At 41.9% G+C, this 12,753-nt stretch overlaps 1 pseudogene; it reads right to left on the minus strand.

Moving 5' to 3' along the window:
- Positions 1–11,155: 11,155 nt before the first annotated feature.
- On the minus strand, positions 11,156–11,273 carry LOC118678088 (annotated as a pseudogene).
- Positions 11,274–12,753: the final 1,480 nt, after the last annotated feature.

Genomic DNA, 12,753 nt, shown 5'->3' on the forward strand with positions numbered 1-12,753 from the left:
CCCAGTAGGGGGCGTGCATGAGGCAGCTGAATCAATGTTTCTATCTCATCGATGTTTCTAACCCTCTATCCCTCTCCCTTCCTCTCTGTAAAAAATCAATAAAATATATTTTTTTAAAAAATCATTGTCATCCCAGGGTAACTAAGCATACTTACAGCTGCACCACCCTGTGGGAAACATCTGAGGCTTACACAGTAGAAGGGGAAATAGACTTCACTGAAATAATTCAGCTTGTCGCCAAACAAGCAAATAACAATAACCTGGCCTTGGGAGGGGAAGGGGCAGGGGACCAGTACCCATTGTTGCCATGATATACTATCTAAAATGTCCAATTGCAGCCTAGCCAGTATGGCTCTCAGTGGTTGAGCTTCAGCCAATGAACCAGGAAGTCACAGTTCGATTCTGGTCAGGACACATGACCAGGTTGTGGGCTCGATCCCCAGTGGGGGATGTGCAGGAGGCAGCTGATGGATTGATGATTCTCATCATTGATGTTTCTATTTCTCCTTCTCCCTTCCTGTCTGCTTGTTCTAACTTGTTCTATCAATTACAAAGAGTAGTTTATTAAACTATCCCTGTATAAATGTGGATTGGCCTATTTACCCTTTTAATTCTGGCAATTTTTGCTTTATATATCTTTTTAAAAATATATATTTTATTGGTTTTTTACAGAGAGGAAGGGAGAGGGATAGAGAGTGAGAAGCATTGATGAGAAACATTGATCAGCTGCCTCCTGCACACCTCCTACTGTGCTTTATATATCTTGAAGCTGTTATTAGGTGCATATAATGTAGAATTATGCATTCTTGGTAGGGTGAAACTTTTGTCATTATGATAGGATAAAATGAAGTGCCCTTGGTAATGCTCTTGGCTTCAAGTCTACTTTGACTAAAATTAAAATACTACATCAGCTTTTTAGGTATTCATGTGGTACATTTTCCAATCCTTATGCTTTCAACATTATATATATATATATATATATATATACACACACTGAGTGGCCAGATTATTATGACCACCTGACGTTTATAGGCAAATTAGCTATAATTTCACGCTGAAGTTGCTAGAAGGCCAGACCATTATAAATAGGGAAGCAGGTTGTTTACCACGACAAAGTGATTTTTTTCTGAAAATATGGCTAAACAACGCGATTTAACAGCCTTTGAACATGGGTTATATATATACTGAGTGGCCAGATTATTATGACCACCTGATGTTTGTAGGCAATTTAGCCGTACACTACAGCATATGGGATATAGAAGCCGAAGGCCTGTTCGAACACCTTTGCTGTCTGCAGTTACCAAGATAAAACGTCTCCAATTTGCACAGGAACACAAGGATTGGACAGTCCAGCACTGGAAAAAAGTCATGTGGTCCAATGAATCACGTTTCCAGTTGCATCATGCAGATGGCAGAGTGAGAATTTGGTGGAAACAGCATGAAATCAGGCACCCCACATGTATGAGTACAACCCTTCAAGTTGCTGGGGGCAGTGTTATGGTTGGGGGCATGTTTTCCTGGCATGATTTGGGCCCTTTAATTCGTGTGGAACAATGTTTGAATAACACAACATACCTAAGTATCATTGCTGATCAAGTTCATCCTATCATGTTGATGGCGTATCCCAATGGAGATGGCTTCTTCCAACAAGACAATGCGCCATGCCACGGTGCTCATATTGTGCAGGAGTGGTTTCAAGAACATGAGGGAGACTTTACCTTGCTTAGGTGGCCCCCACAATCACCAGATCTCAATCCAATTGAGCATTTGTGGGACGAAGTTAAAAGAGCCATCAGGCAGCTGGTTCCACAACCATCAAATCTTACAGAACTGGACAGTACTATTCATCAGGCATGGTGTCAGATTCCTCGCATCACCTTTCAACATCTCGCGGAGTCAATGCCAAAAAGAATCGCCTCAGTATTGAAGGCAAAAGGTGGCCCAACGAAGTACTGATGGGGTGGTCATAATAATCTGGCCACTCACATTCAAATATATCCCACGTTCAAAGGCTGTTAAATTGCATTGTTTACCCATATTTTCAGAAAAAAATCACTTCTACTATCGTGGTAAACAACCTGCTTCCCTATTTATAATTGTGTGGCCCTCTAGCAACTTCAGCGTGAAATTATACCTAATTGGCCTAAGAATGTCAGATGGACATAATAATCTGGCCACTCAGTGTATATAAATAATTTAAAAAATTTTTTTTATTGATCTCAGAGAGAGAGAGGGAGAGATAGAAACATTAATGATGAGAGAGAATCATTGATCCAGCTGCCTCCTGCACACCTCACCCTGGGGACTGAGCCCGAAACTCTGGCATGTGCCCTTGATTGGAATCAAACCTGGGACCCTTCTGTCCACAGGCTGACGCTCTATCCACTGAGCCAAACCAGCTAGGGCTCAACTTAATATTTTTATATTTAAGGTGTGTCTCTTATCCAGGCTGCCAATCTTTGTCTTTTCATAGGGATATTTAGTCCAATTAAAAATATAATCTAATCTAATAAAAGAGAAACATGCAAATTGACCATACCTCTGCTACACCCACAAGTCATGTCCACCAGACAATCAGGAGCAAATATGCAAATTAACCCAACTAAGATGGTGGTGGCCACAGAGCTGGAGTGTGCAGGAGGCTTGGGTTGCCCCGGCAATGGAGGAAGCAAAGCTTCCCGCCTGCCCTGCCAGCACTGAGCTCCGCTCAAGGCTATAAAGTTTCAATTATAGAAGATAAATAAATTCCAGATACCTGCTTCCAGCCCTTGGCCGTGGCCAGCCTGAAAACAGCCCTCATCCCCTCACCCAGGCTGGCCACACCCTCATGGGGTGAGGGTCCCACTGGGGGGGCTTGGCTAGCCTGCAAACAGCCATCAGCCCCTCACCCAGGCTAGCCAGGCACCCCAGTGGGGACCCTCACCCTGAAGGGGGTGTGGCCAAAAACGGCCCTCAGCCCCTCACCTAGGCTGGCCAAGCACCCCAGCGGGACCCCCACCCTGATCTGGGACACCCTTCAGGGCAAACAAGTTGGCCCCCACCCATGCACCAGGCTTCTATCCTATATAAAAATCCTCTACACTAATAAAAGAGAAACATGGTAATTGGTGTACGACCGCTACCCTTTTCATTGGCTAATCAGTGAGATATGCAAATTAACTGTCAGCCAAGATGGCGGCCGGCAGCCAGGCAGCTTGAAACTAACATGAGGCTTGGTTGCCTCAGTGACGGAGGAAACCAACGTTCCCCGCCTGCGGCTGCAGGCCTCTGAGCGGACAGTTTAAGACACTCTGTAACAAATACCGCCGGACTTCAGCCAGCAGATTCGCAACGTTGTAAGCAAAGGCCAGAAACCTACTTTCAGCCGCGGAGGCCTAAGAGCTGGAGCCAAGCCTCAAGCTAAAGCTGGCCTAGAATAAAAAAAAGAAAAAAGAAAAAAAGGAGCAGTTGGGCGCTTCAGTCACCCACAGTCTGAAAACAGCCCTCAGCCCCTCACCCAGACTGGCCAGGCACCCCAGTGGGGACCCCCACCCTGATCCAGGACACCCTTCAGGGCAAACCAGCAGGCACCCAACCTTGCACCAGGCCTCTATTCTATATAGTAAAAGGGTAATATGCCTCCCAGCACCGGGATCAGCGGAGCTGCGAGGCCTCCCGGCACCGGGATAAGCGTGACAGGGGGCAGCGCCCAAACCCCCTGATCGCCCTGCAGCTCTGTGTGTGACAGGGGGCGGGGCCACAACCTCCCTATCCACCCTGCTCTGTTTGTGACAGGGGAAGGCGACCCAACCCCCTGATCAGCCCTGCTCTGTGCCTGATAGGGGGGAGCTCCCCAACCCCCCCCACGGGCCCTGCTCTGTGTGTGACAGGGTGCGGCGCGCCCCCACCCCCACCCCCCGCCACGGACCCTGCTCTGTGAGTGACAGGATAGAGCCATAACCTCCCCATTGGCCCTGCTCTGAGTGTGAGAGTGGCGGCGCCCCAACCCCCTGATCGGCCCTGCTCTGTGGGTGATAGAGGGCGGTGCCCCAACCCCCTGATGGGCCCTGCTCTGTGTGTGACGGGGGAAGTGCCCCAACCCCCTGATTGGCCCTGATCTGTGTGTGACGGGGGAAGCGCCCCAACCCCCTGATGGGCCCTGCTCTGTGTGTGACGGGGGCAGCGCCCCAACCCCCTGATGGGCCCTGCTCTGTGTGTGACGGGGGCAGCGCCCCAACCCCCTGATTGGCCCTGCTCTGTGCGTGACAGGGTACAGAGCCCCAACCCCCCTGATGGGCCCTGCTCTGTGAGTGACAGGGGGCAGTGCCCCAACCCCGATTGGCCCTGCTCTGTGCCTGACTGAGGGTGGCGCCGCAACCTCCCCATCGACCCTGCCTTGAGTGTGACAGGGGGCGGTGCCCCAAACCCCAATCGGCCCTACCCTGAGCATGACTGAGGGTGGCATCGCAACCTCCCAATCTGCCCTGCTCTGTGCATGATAGGGGAAGGCGCCCCAACTCCCCAATTGGCCCTGCTCTGAGCCCGACCAGGGGCTGCACCTAGGGATTGGGCCTGCCCTCTGCCAACCGGGAGCAGGCCTAAGCCAGCAGGTCGTTATCTCCCGAGGGGTCCCAGACTGCGAGAGGGCACAGGCCAGGCTGAGGGACCCCCCCTCCCCCCCGAGTGCACAAATTTTTGTGCACCAGGCCTCTAGTATATAATAAAAGGGTAATATGCAAATTGACCCTAACAGCAAAACGACTGGGGATGACTGGTCACTATGACACACACCGACTACCAGGGGGCAGATGCTCAATGCAGGAGCTGCTCCCTGGTGGTCTGTGTGCTCCCATAGGGGGAGCTCTGCTAAGCCACAAGCCAGGCTGACGGCTGCCAGCACAGCAGTGGTGGCGGGAGCCTCTCCCACCTCCTCACCTCCTCAGCAGTGCTAAGGATGTCTGACTGCAGCTTAGGCCTGCTCCCCGCTGGCAAGTGGACATCCCCCGAGGGCTCCCAGGCTGTGAGAGGGCACAGGCCGGGCTGAGGGCCCCCCCCTCCCCCCAGTGCACAAATTTTTATGCACCAGGTCTCTAGTTAGATATACTTATGTCATTTTAGTGTTTGCTTTTGTCCTGCCTGTCTTACATTCCCTTTTCTCTTCAAACATTCCATTTCCTTTAACCTCTTAGTTACGTTAACTATTATTTTAGTAGATTAGGCATCACATTAAAGTTCTTGGTACAGTGTATTCTACTTCATGAACTATAAAACCACACAAGTTCAGATACATATCAATCTCATTCCACAGATGTGGAAACAGACAAAAGCAGCAAAAGTTTATCGACTCCCTTTCCAATACTTACCATTACATAATTGGATTTCATTATGACTCCATTCTTTCAAATATCTGTTCCCCTTGAAAACTAGCTCAATGAACTTTCAATCACTATCTCCTACTTACCTAAATTCCGGCTGGAGGTTTTTAAACTTTAAAGGTTACCCTGTATATATCTGTCAATTTTGGGGGGTGGGATGGGTGGCTCTTCAGGATCTACCATTCTTCCAGGTACCTAGGTCTACTAGTAAATCCCTAGTCATCCAGGATGCTTCTACTTCTTCCATCATTGATTCAGCCACTGAATTCCTGTTATTTCTATTCCATTCCTGCTAATTAGTTACCATATAAATTCATGCATGCAGCGTACTACCAATATCTTGGTTTCTTTGCTCCCATACTTGCCCTATTTTCCTGTCTTACACATGACTTCCAGATTATTTGACACTGCCCTTCCTCTGGAAGATCCCTGGTTTTCTAATGGCTCTGTATGAAGCAAACAAACCACCATAGGAATAAAAATAACTTCATGTGTGACAAGAGGTGACTGTTATCATAATTCTTATCCATTTCAGCATGGTAACACTACCCAGTACCCCTTATTTTAGGAGTTAGCACAGGGCCCTGGTCCGTAGCTGTTGGTCAGAGCATCGTCCCAATACACTAAGGTTGAAGGTTCAATCCCTGGTCAGAGCACATAGAAGAATCAACCAGTGAGTGCATAAATGAGTGGAACAACAAATTGATGCTTCTCTCCCTTCCTCTCTCTTTAAAATAAAAAATAAAAATATTCAAAGTTGGCATGGTATAGCAGCTGCTTCTTGTTACTACCACCAGAGAAAGCAAGACCTGTGTTAAGAGTCGTATTTATCATTCCTGATTTTCTTCCCTGGCGCATGACATAGATAATGAGTGCTACAGAATTCAAATAGAACAGAAAACTTGTTTAGCATCAGCAGGGAAAGTGACATTATATTTTCCTTTGAGAACATTAATTACACTTAAATCCTGTTTGGGGAAATTTGCTGGCATGTACGGTATTTAATACCCACACACAGCATTACAATAATAATGTTAATATTTGGGGACGGGTTTACACACAATTACTACTTCTATTTATGGTGGAGAGGTACTTATGAATCTGAGTGAAACCACTACTCACATCTTGACTTTTTAAAAAGAAGTTTTTATTTAAGAGCAGTTTTAGGTTCATAGCAAAACTGAGTGGAATAGCAGAGTTCCCATATGCCCCATATCCCCACACATATACCTTTTCATTCTCAATTGCAACTTCAGTTAATTTGCTTTAATCATTTGCAAATATTTCAACATTAATTCTTACAGTCTTTCAGTGTTACTCTTTTGCATTACTTGTGTCATTTGTGTTGACCTTTTTCCAATAAGGTATAATGAATGATATATTCTATATACAGGATAGGGCAAAAGTAGGTTTAGTTGAGTACACAAGTTTATTCTTGTATTATTTTCCATATGAACAACTGTAAATGTTTGGTCCACCTGTATATTATATAGAAACTTTTCAGTTATGGTTACATGGATAAATTCATTTCTAATGATTCTTATTCAAGTGTCACATTAATTATGATTTAGTTATGGAATTCTAAAGTAGGAATAAAATACTAATTATAGCTATATAATAGCATGAGAGCAAGACAAAGCAACTCATTTGGGATATGTGAGTATGATATGTCAGTGATACAGATATACACGAATTCAGGTACTTCTTGCAGCAGTTATAGTGATCATCCTTGATATTTACATGTTATATAAGTTTTTACTTTTCCTAAATATTAAACCATGTGAATTCAATGGATATTGTAGACAAAATGCTCCCAGAGGACTTACTCTTTGAAAAAACACACAAAGATTTAATATACCAGCACATTTGTATTATATTAACAAAGTACACAGGTGTAAATATGCACAAAAAACATGTGGATATCTATTGTGATGTGGCTCAAGGCAGTTTGAGAAAAGTCTCACCTATCTGAAGCCCTAGCAGAACAGCTAACCTAATTCACATTAGGGATACCTCTACTCCTCACCCATTTCTCCAATTATCAAAGTAATGTAGGGTCAGTGTAGGAAATTTGGAGAGTAAAATGAAAAGTAAAACTAAAAACAATTATTGCTGACAGTGGATTCCTGTGGGGGTGGAGGGCTACATATCACGAGATATGAGAGATTCTTCATGAAATCTGATCATGGGGTTTCAAAAATGTCTTCATTGTGGTGACGGGCAACTTAGTATGCTGCTCTTCCTTCCAGCATCTGCACGTTTCAAAGATCCGAAATTCGGCCTTTGGTCCCCTTCTCTAAGATGTTAAGTCTTTATCCCTTGTTCACTTATTCCACTGGCCCTAAGGGTAGTAGTTTCTTTCTGCAGTTGCTACTTCTGCTACATCTGAGAGTTTCATGTTAACAATTCTTTTTACTAAAGGTTTCCTTCATTGATACAATGCTGAAAAAGCCTTGGACAAAATTCAACACCTATTACTGACAAAACCACTTCAGAAAATAGGAATTGATGGATATTTATTTTTAACATAAAATACTTACCTTAGTCCTAAAGTAGCATCTTATTTAATGGCAAAACATCGGAGACATTTCCATTGAGAATAATGAGGCAAGGATGCCCTTAATTTCTATTACTATGCAATACTGTACTAGAGGTATTAAGCAATGTAATTAGGCAAGAAAAATGAATCAGAAGCACAAAAATGGGTAAGGAAGTAAAACCATCTTTAGTTGTGGGTGAGATAATGGTAAACCCTGGAAAGTCTTAAAGAATCAATGAGTCCTAACTGGTTTGACTCAATGGATAGAGCATTGGCCTGCAGACTGAAGGGTTCCGGGTTTGATTCTGGTCAAGGGCACATGCCCCAGTTGCAGGCTCGATCCCTAGTGGGGAGCATGCAGGAGGCAGCCGATCAATGATTTTCCCTCATCATTGATATTTCTCTCTCCCCCTCTCCCTTCCTCTCTGAAATCAATAAAAATATATTTTAAAAAATCAACGATAAAATTCAAACAATAAAGGAACTAAAATATAGGAAGATATAGAACACACAGAACTTAATTGTCTTCATATCCTAAGATAAACAGCACACAAGATAGAGAAAATCCCATTCCAACAGCAACAAAAATATTGCATACTTTAGGAATAAACTTAAGTGATATGCAAAAGCTATATAAGAAAAATTTAAAAACACTCCTGAAAGAGGCTAAAGCAGACTGCTCTTGATCAGACTTAATATTAGAAAGATGTCACTTCATTAAAATTAGATCCCAATCTCACAAATGCAGGAGAATATATTCCAAAATGGATCAGGAATGTATTTAAATTTAAAAATGAAACAATACAGCACTAGAAAAAAACAGGTGAATTCATCTTTAACCTCATTATAGAGAAAGGCTTTCTAAGTATTCACATAAAACCGAAAGGCAGTAAGAGATTAACAAAGGCCCTAACCGGTTTGGCTCAATGGATAGAGCGTCAGCCTGCGGACTCAAAGGTCCCAGGTTCGATTCCGGTCAAGGGCATGTACCTTGGTTGCAGACACATACCCAGTAGGGAGTGTGCAGGAGGTAGCTGATCGATGTTTCTCTCTCATCGATGTTTCTAACTCTCTATCCCTCTCCCTTCCTCTCTGTAAGAAATCAATAAAATATATTTAAAAAAAAAAAAAAGAGAGATTAACAAAGATTACTATGTAAAAAATGGACACTTTCACAGAAAAACATACTATAATCAAAGCCAAAGGATATTAGGAGGCACTACTTATAACACATATAAAAATAGTTAATATGTAAAGAATTTTTAAAAATTGAGAAAGGACCAAAAACCCAATGGTAAAATGAAAATAACATGAATAGACTGGTCATAAAGATATTCAAATGGCCATTGAATGAAAAGATATTCAATCTCATGCATAGCTAGAAATGCAAGTTAAAACTACTCTGAAATATCATTTTAAACCTATCAGATTTGACAAAAATTAAAGAGGATGACATTCTGATGGCAAGGCTGTGGGAAGAGGCACTCTCATGCATTCCTAGTGGGAAAACAAACTGGTATTATCCCTTTGGAGAATGTAGCAATGTCTAACACAAGTGCATATCCACTTATATGTTGACCCAGCAGCCCTACCTGAGAATTTACCTGAAGGAAGATACATCCCAACAATATACAAATATATATGCACAAGGTTTTTCAATTGCAGCACTGTAATTGGAAAATAGTGGAAATTGCCTAAATGCCCATACATAGACAAGTATTTGAATAAACTCATATAGTCACAAAATGGAGTATTATGTAGCTGTTAAAAATTTCTTTTGGAGAAAGATCTTTATGAACTGGCAATTTCTATGGTATACTGTAAAACACACACACACATACGAGTAACTATAATATGCTATATTTCATGTAAGAAAAAACAGTCATCTATTCATTTATTTTTTAAAAAATAGGATCAACCAGATACCATAGACACATTAGCTATAGGTAATCAAGATAGAAATGACAGAAGAGAATAAGATAGAAAAGATAGACTATGCTAATGTTTTTTTACATGTAAAAAAGTTAAGGAATAGGCAAGTATTTATGAAATACAAATTAACTGCATTAGAAATGAGTAACATAACCATACTGAAAGGGGAAGCAGAGAAAAGAACCAAGATAACTTTGGAAAACAGTATTTTTTTAAATTTTATTTTATATTCTTGATTTCAGAGGGGGGAGAGAGAAACATTGATGAGAATCTTCGATTGGCTGCCTCTTGCACACTGGGGGTCAAGCCTGCAACCCGGGCATGTGCCCTTGACCAGAATCGAACACGGGACCCTTCAGTCCACAGGTCAATACTCTATCCATTAAGCCAAACCAACTAGGGCTGTAAAACAGTATTTTGATTATGGATTGAGACTAAAACAAAAAAAAAACCATATGCAAATACTTCACTGGTTTTTCATAGGAAAATATATTGATTAGTTCTGAAAACTAGGTGTATTTTAGAAAGTAAGCAAATAAGTGAACATATGAATCAAAGTCAGATTTCTTACTGCTGGATAAGAGATATAGAAAGGAGAAAGACTAGAAAGAACTGTGGTGTTGGTCTGGTATAGGAAGTATCATTATGAACTCATGGAGGTACACACATACAGTACACATACATATAGACCTAGAAATATAAATATTAAGCAGGCATAGTTATATATATGTCTAGCTGTTAAGCAGGCTAGAAGCAATACCACCTTAGTACCAATGAGTTAATACACATCTAGTGCCAATTTTGGTTTCTGACTACTTTCCTCTGGTAAAAAAGTTGAAGAGAAAATGACTCCAGTATATCTGCTGGTACCAAAATTTAAGAAAGTATTTTTTAAAAGATTGGGTATAGGGTGCGGCTATAGGGTTAAGTCTCGGACTGACCTGTTGGCAAAGCCACAAACAAGTCCCAGCTTAGAGGGCACAGTCCTCTTAGCATAATTAGGCTTGACCTTATGACGCTCCCTAGATCTTACCTGGGAAGCTAATGGGCTGAGGGAGATGTAGCAAGTGCTGCCAAAACAAGTGAAACTCACAAGAACACTGTAACTATGGTGACCACTACCTTGTTTACCTCTGGCTATAAAATAAAAGCTCAGCTTGCCTCTGGATCTCTCTCTGTGGCCTCAGCCAAGCACAGGAAGATCCACCAGACCCAGCTTATTCCATTTTCTGTTATTTCTTCATCCTTCACTGCCCTCACTCAGGCTTTCGAACCGTTGGCTGAGCTGGCTCAGCACAGTTGGGTTGTGTCAAAAAGACATGAGTGTCAAATGAGTTTTTTCTTTTTAAATCTATTTAATGTATTGTCTTAAGATAGAGGACATATCAGATATTAAACTGATAAGAACAGACACTACACTTGGTCTTAGCCAAAACTTCAAACGATAATTGAAAGGAGTTTGCATGGGCAAATCTGGGACATTTTGAGTAACAAAATAATGGTAGTAATGGGTTATAAACTACAGATTAACATAATACTTGAGCCCATGATCAATAAAATTACTGAATAAAGGGGGAAGAGCCCTAGCTAGTTTGGCTCAGTGTGTAGCATCGGCCTGCGGACTGAAGGGTCTGAGGTTTGATCCTCAAACCTCAGCTTCAGGCTCGATCCTCAGTACTGGTTGGGATGCGTTTGGGAGGCAACCAATAGATGTTTTTCTGTCTCCCTTCTATTCTCTCTAAAAATCAATGGAAAAATATCCTCAGGGGAGGATTAACAAAATAAAAAAATAAAATGCTCATTAAAAAAGGGAAGACAGCTGAAACCGGTTTGGCTCAGTGGATAGAGCATCGGCCTGCAGATTGAAAGGTCCCGGGTTCGATTCCGGTCAAGGGCATGTACATGGGTTGCAGGCATATCCCCAGTGGGAGATGTGCAGGAGGCGGCTGATCGATGTTTCTCTCTCATCGATGTTTCTAACTCTCTCTCTCCCTTCCTCTCTGTAAAAAAATCAATAAAATATATTAAAAAAAAAAAAAAAAAGGGAAGACAACTTTGCAGAATTTTAACTACTAAAAGTAGAATGATAAGAAATAGAAAATCATCATTTGGCAAATAATACACTAACAATCATTTCAGGAAAGAACCCAGGGGGTGGGCAGTATGAATGCCTACCAATTAATGGACAAAAGTATGAGAAATAGGATACTTGTACTGTCCCAAGAAATTTCCCACAAGATACTTATTAATTGTAAACCCCAATAGATCTTTTACAAATTATTGACCTGGATTTTTCAAAACGTCTAAGGTCATGAAAGACAAATACGAAGTGTCCCAATTAAAGGAACTAAAGAGAAGACAAACAATATATGACAATGAAGTGGATCTTTGACTAGGGAGACATTAAGGGAGCAAATGGTTAAATCTGAATAAGGTCTGTAGAACAACAGTATAAGATAATATAATAAATAGAAGTATTGTAATAATGTTAATTTCCTGATCTGGACAATTGTCCTATAAGAGGTTACCATTTGGAGAACATGAATAAATCTTATAATTTTCACATATTAAGATTTTTTTCCAAAATGAATTAAAAAAAAATGTTTAAAGTATTTTCACTTGACCAGAAAAATAACTAACAATTCCTCCCCAGTGTTGTCAATGTAATCTTGATCATTAAAGAAAAAACACTAAAAGTAGAAGAAATGATACGAAATAGAAAGTCACAACTTCCATTTGTAATTAGTCAAACAATATATCAATCTTAACTCTAAGTTCAATCTTTCGTTTATTAAGATCTGAACTATTGGGCAACAGCATTAAGAAAATATTGTGGCCGACCAGTGTGGCTCAGTGGTTGAGTGTTGATCTATGCACCAGCAGGTTGCTGGTTTCAAGGCTCAATCCCCAGTGGGGGGGCATGCAGGG

This window comes from Myotis myotis, unplaced genomic scaffold (genome assembly GCF_014108235.1).
Source record: "Myotis myotis isolate mMyoMyo1 unplaced genomic scaffold, mMyoMyo1.p scaffold_m19_p_2, whole genome shotgun sequence".
Classification (NCBI taxonomy): domain Eukaryota; kingdom Metazoa; phylum Chordata; class Mammalia; order Chiroptera; family Vespertilionidae; genus Myotis; species Myotis myotis.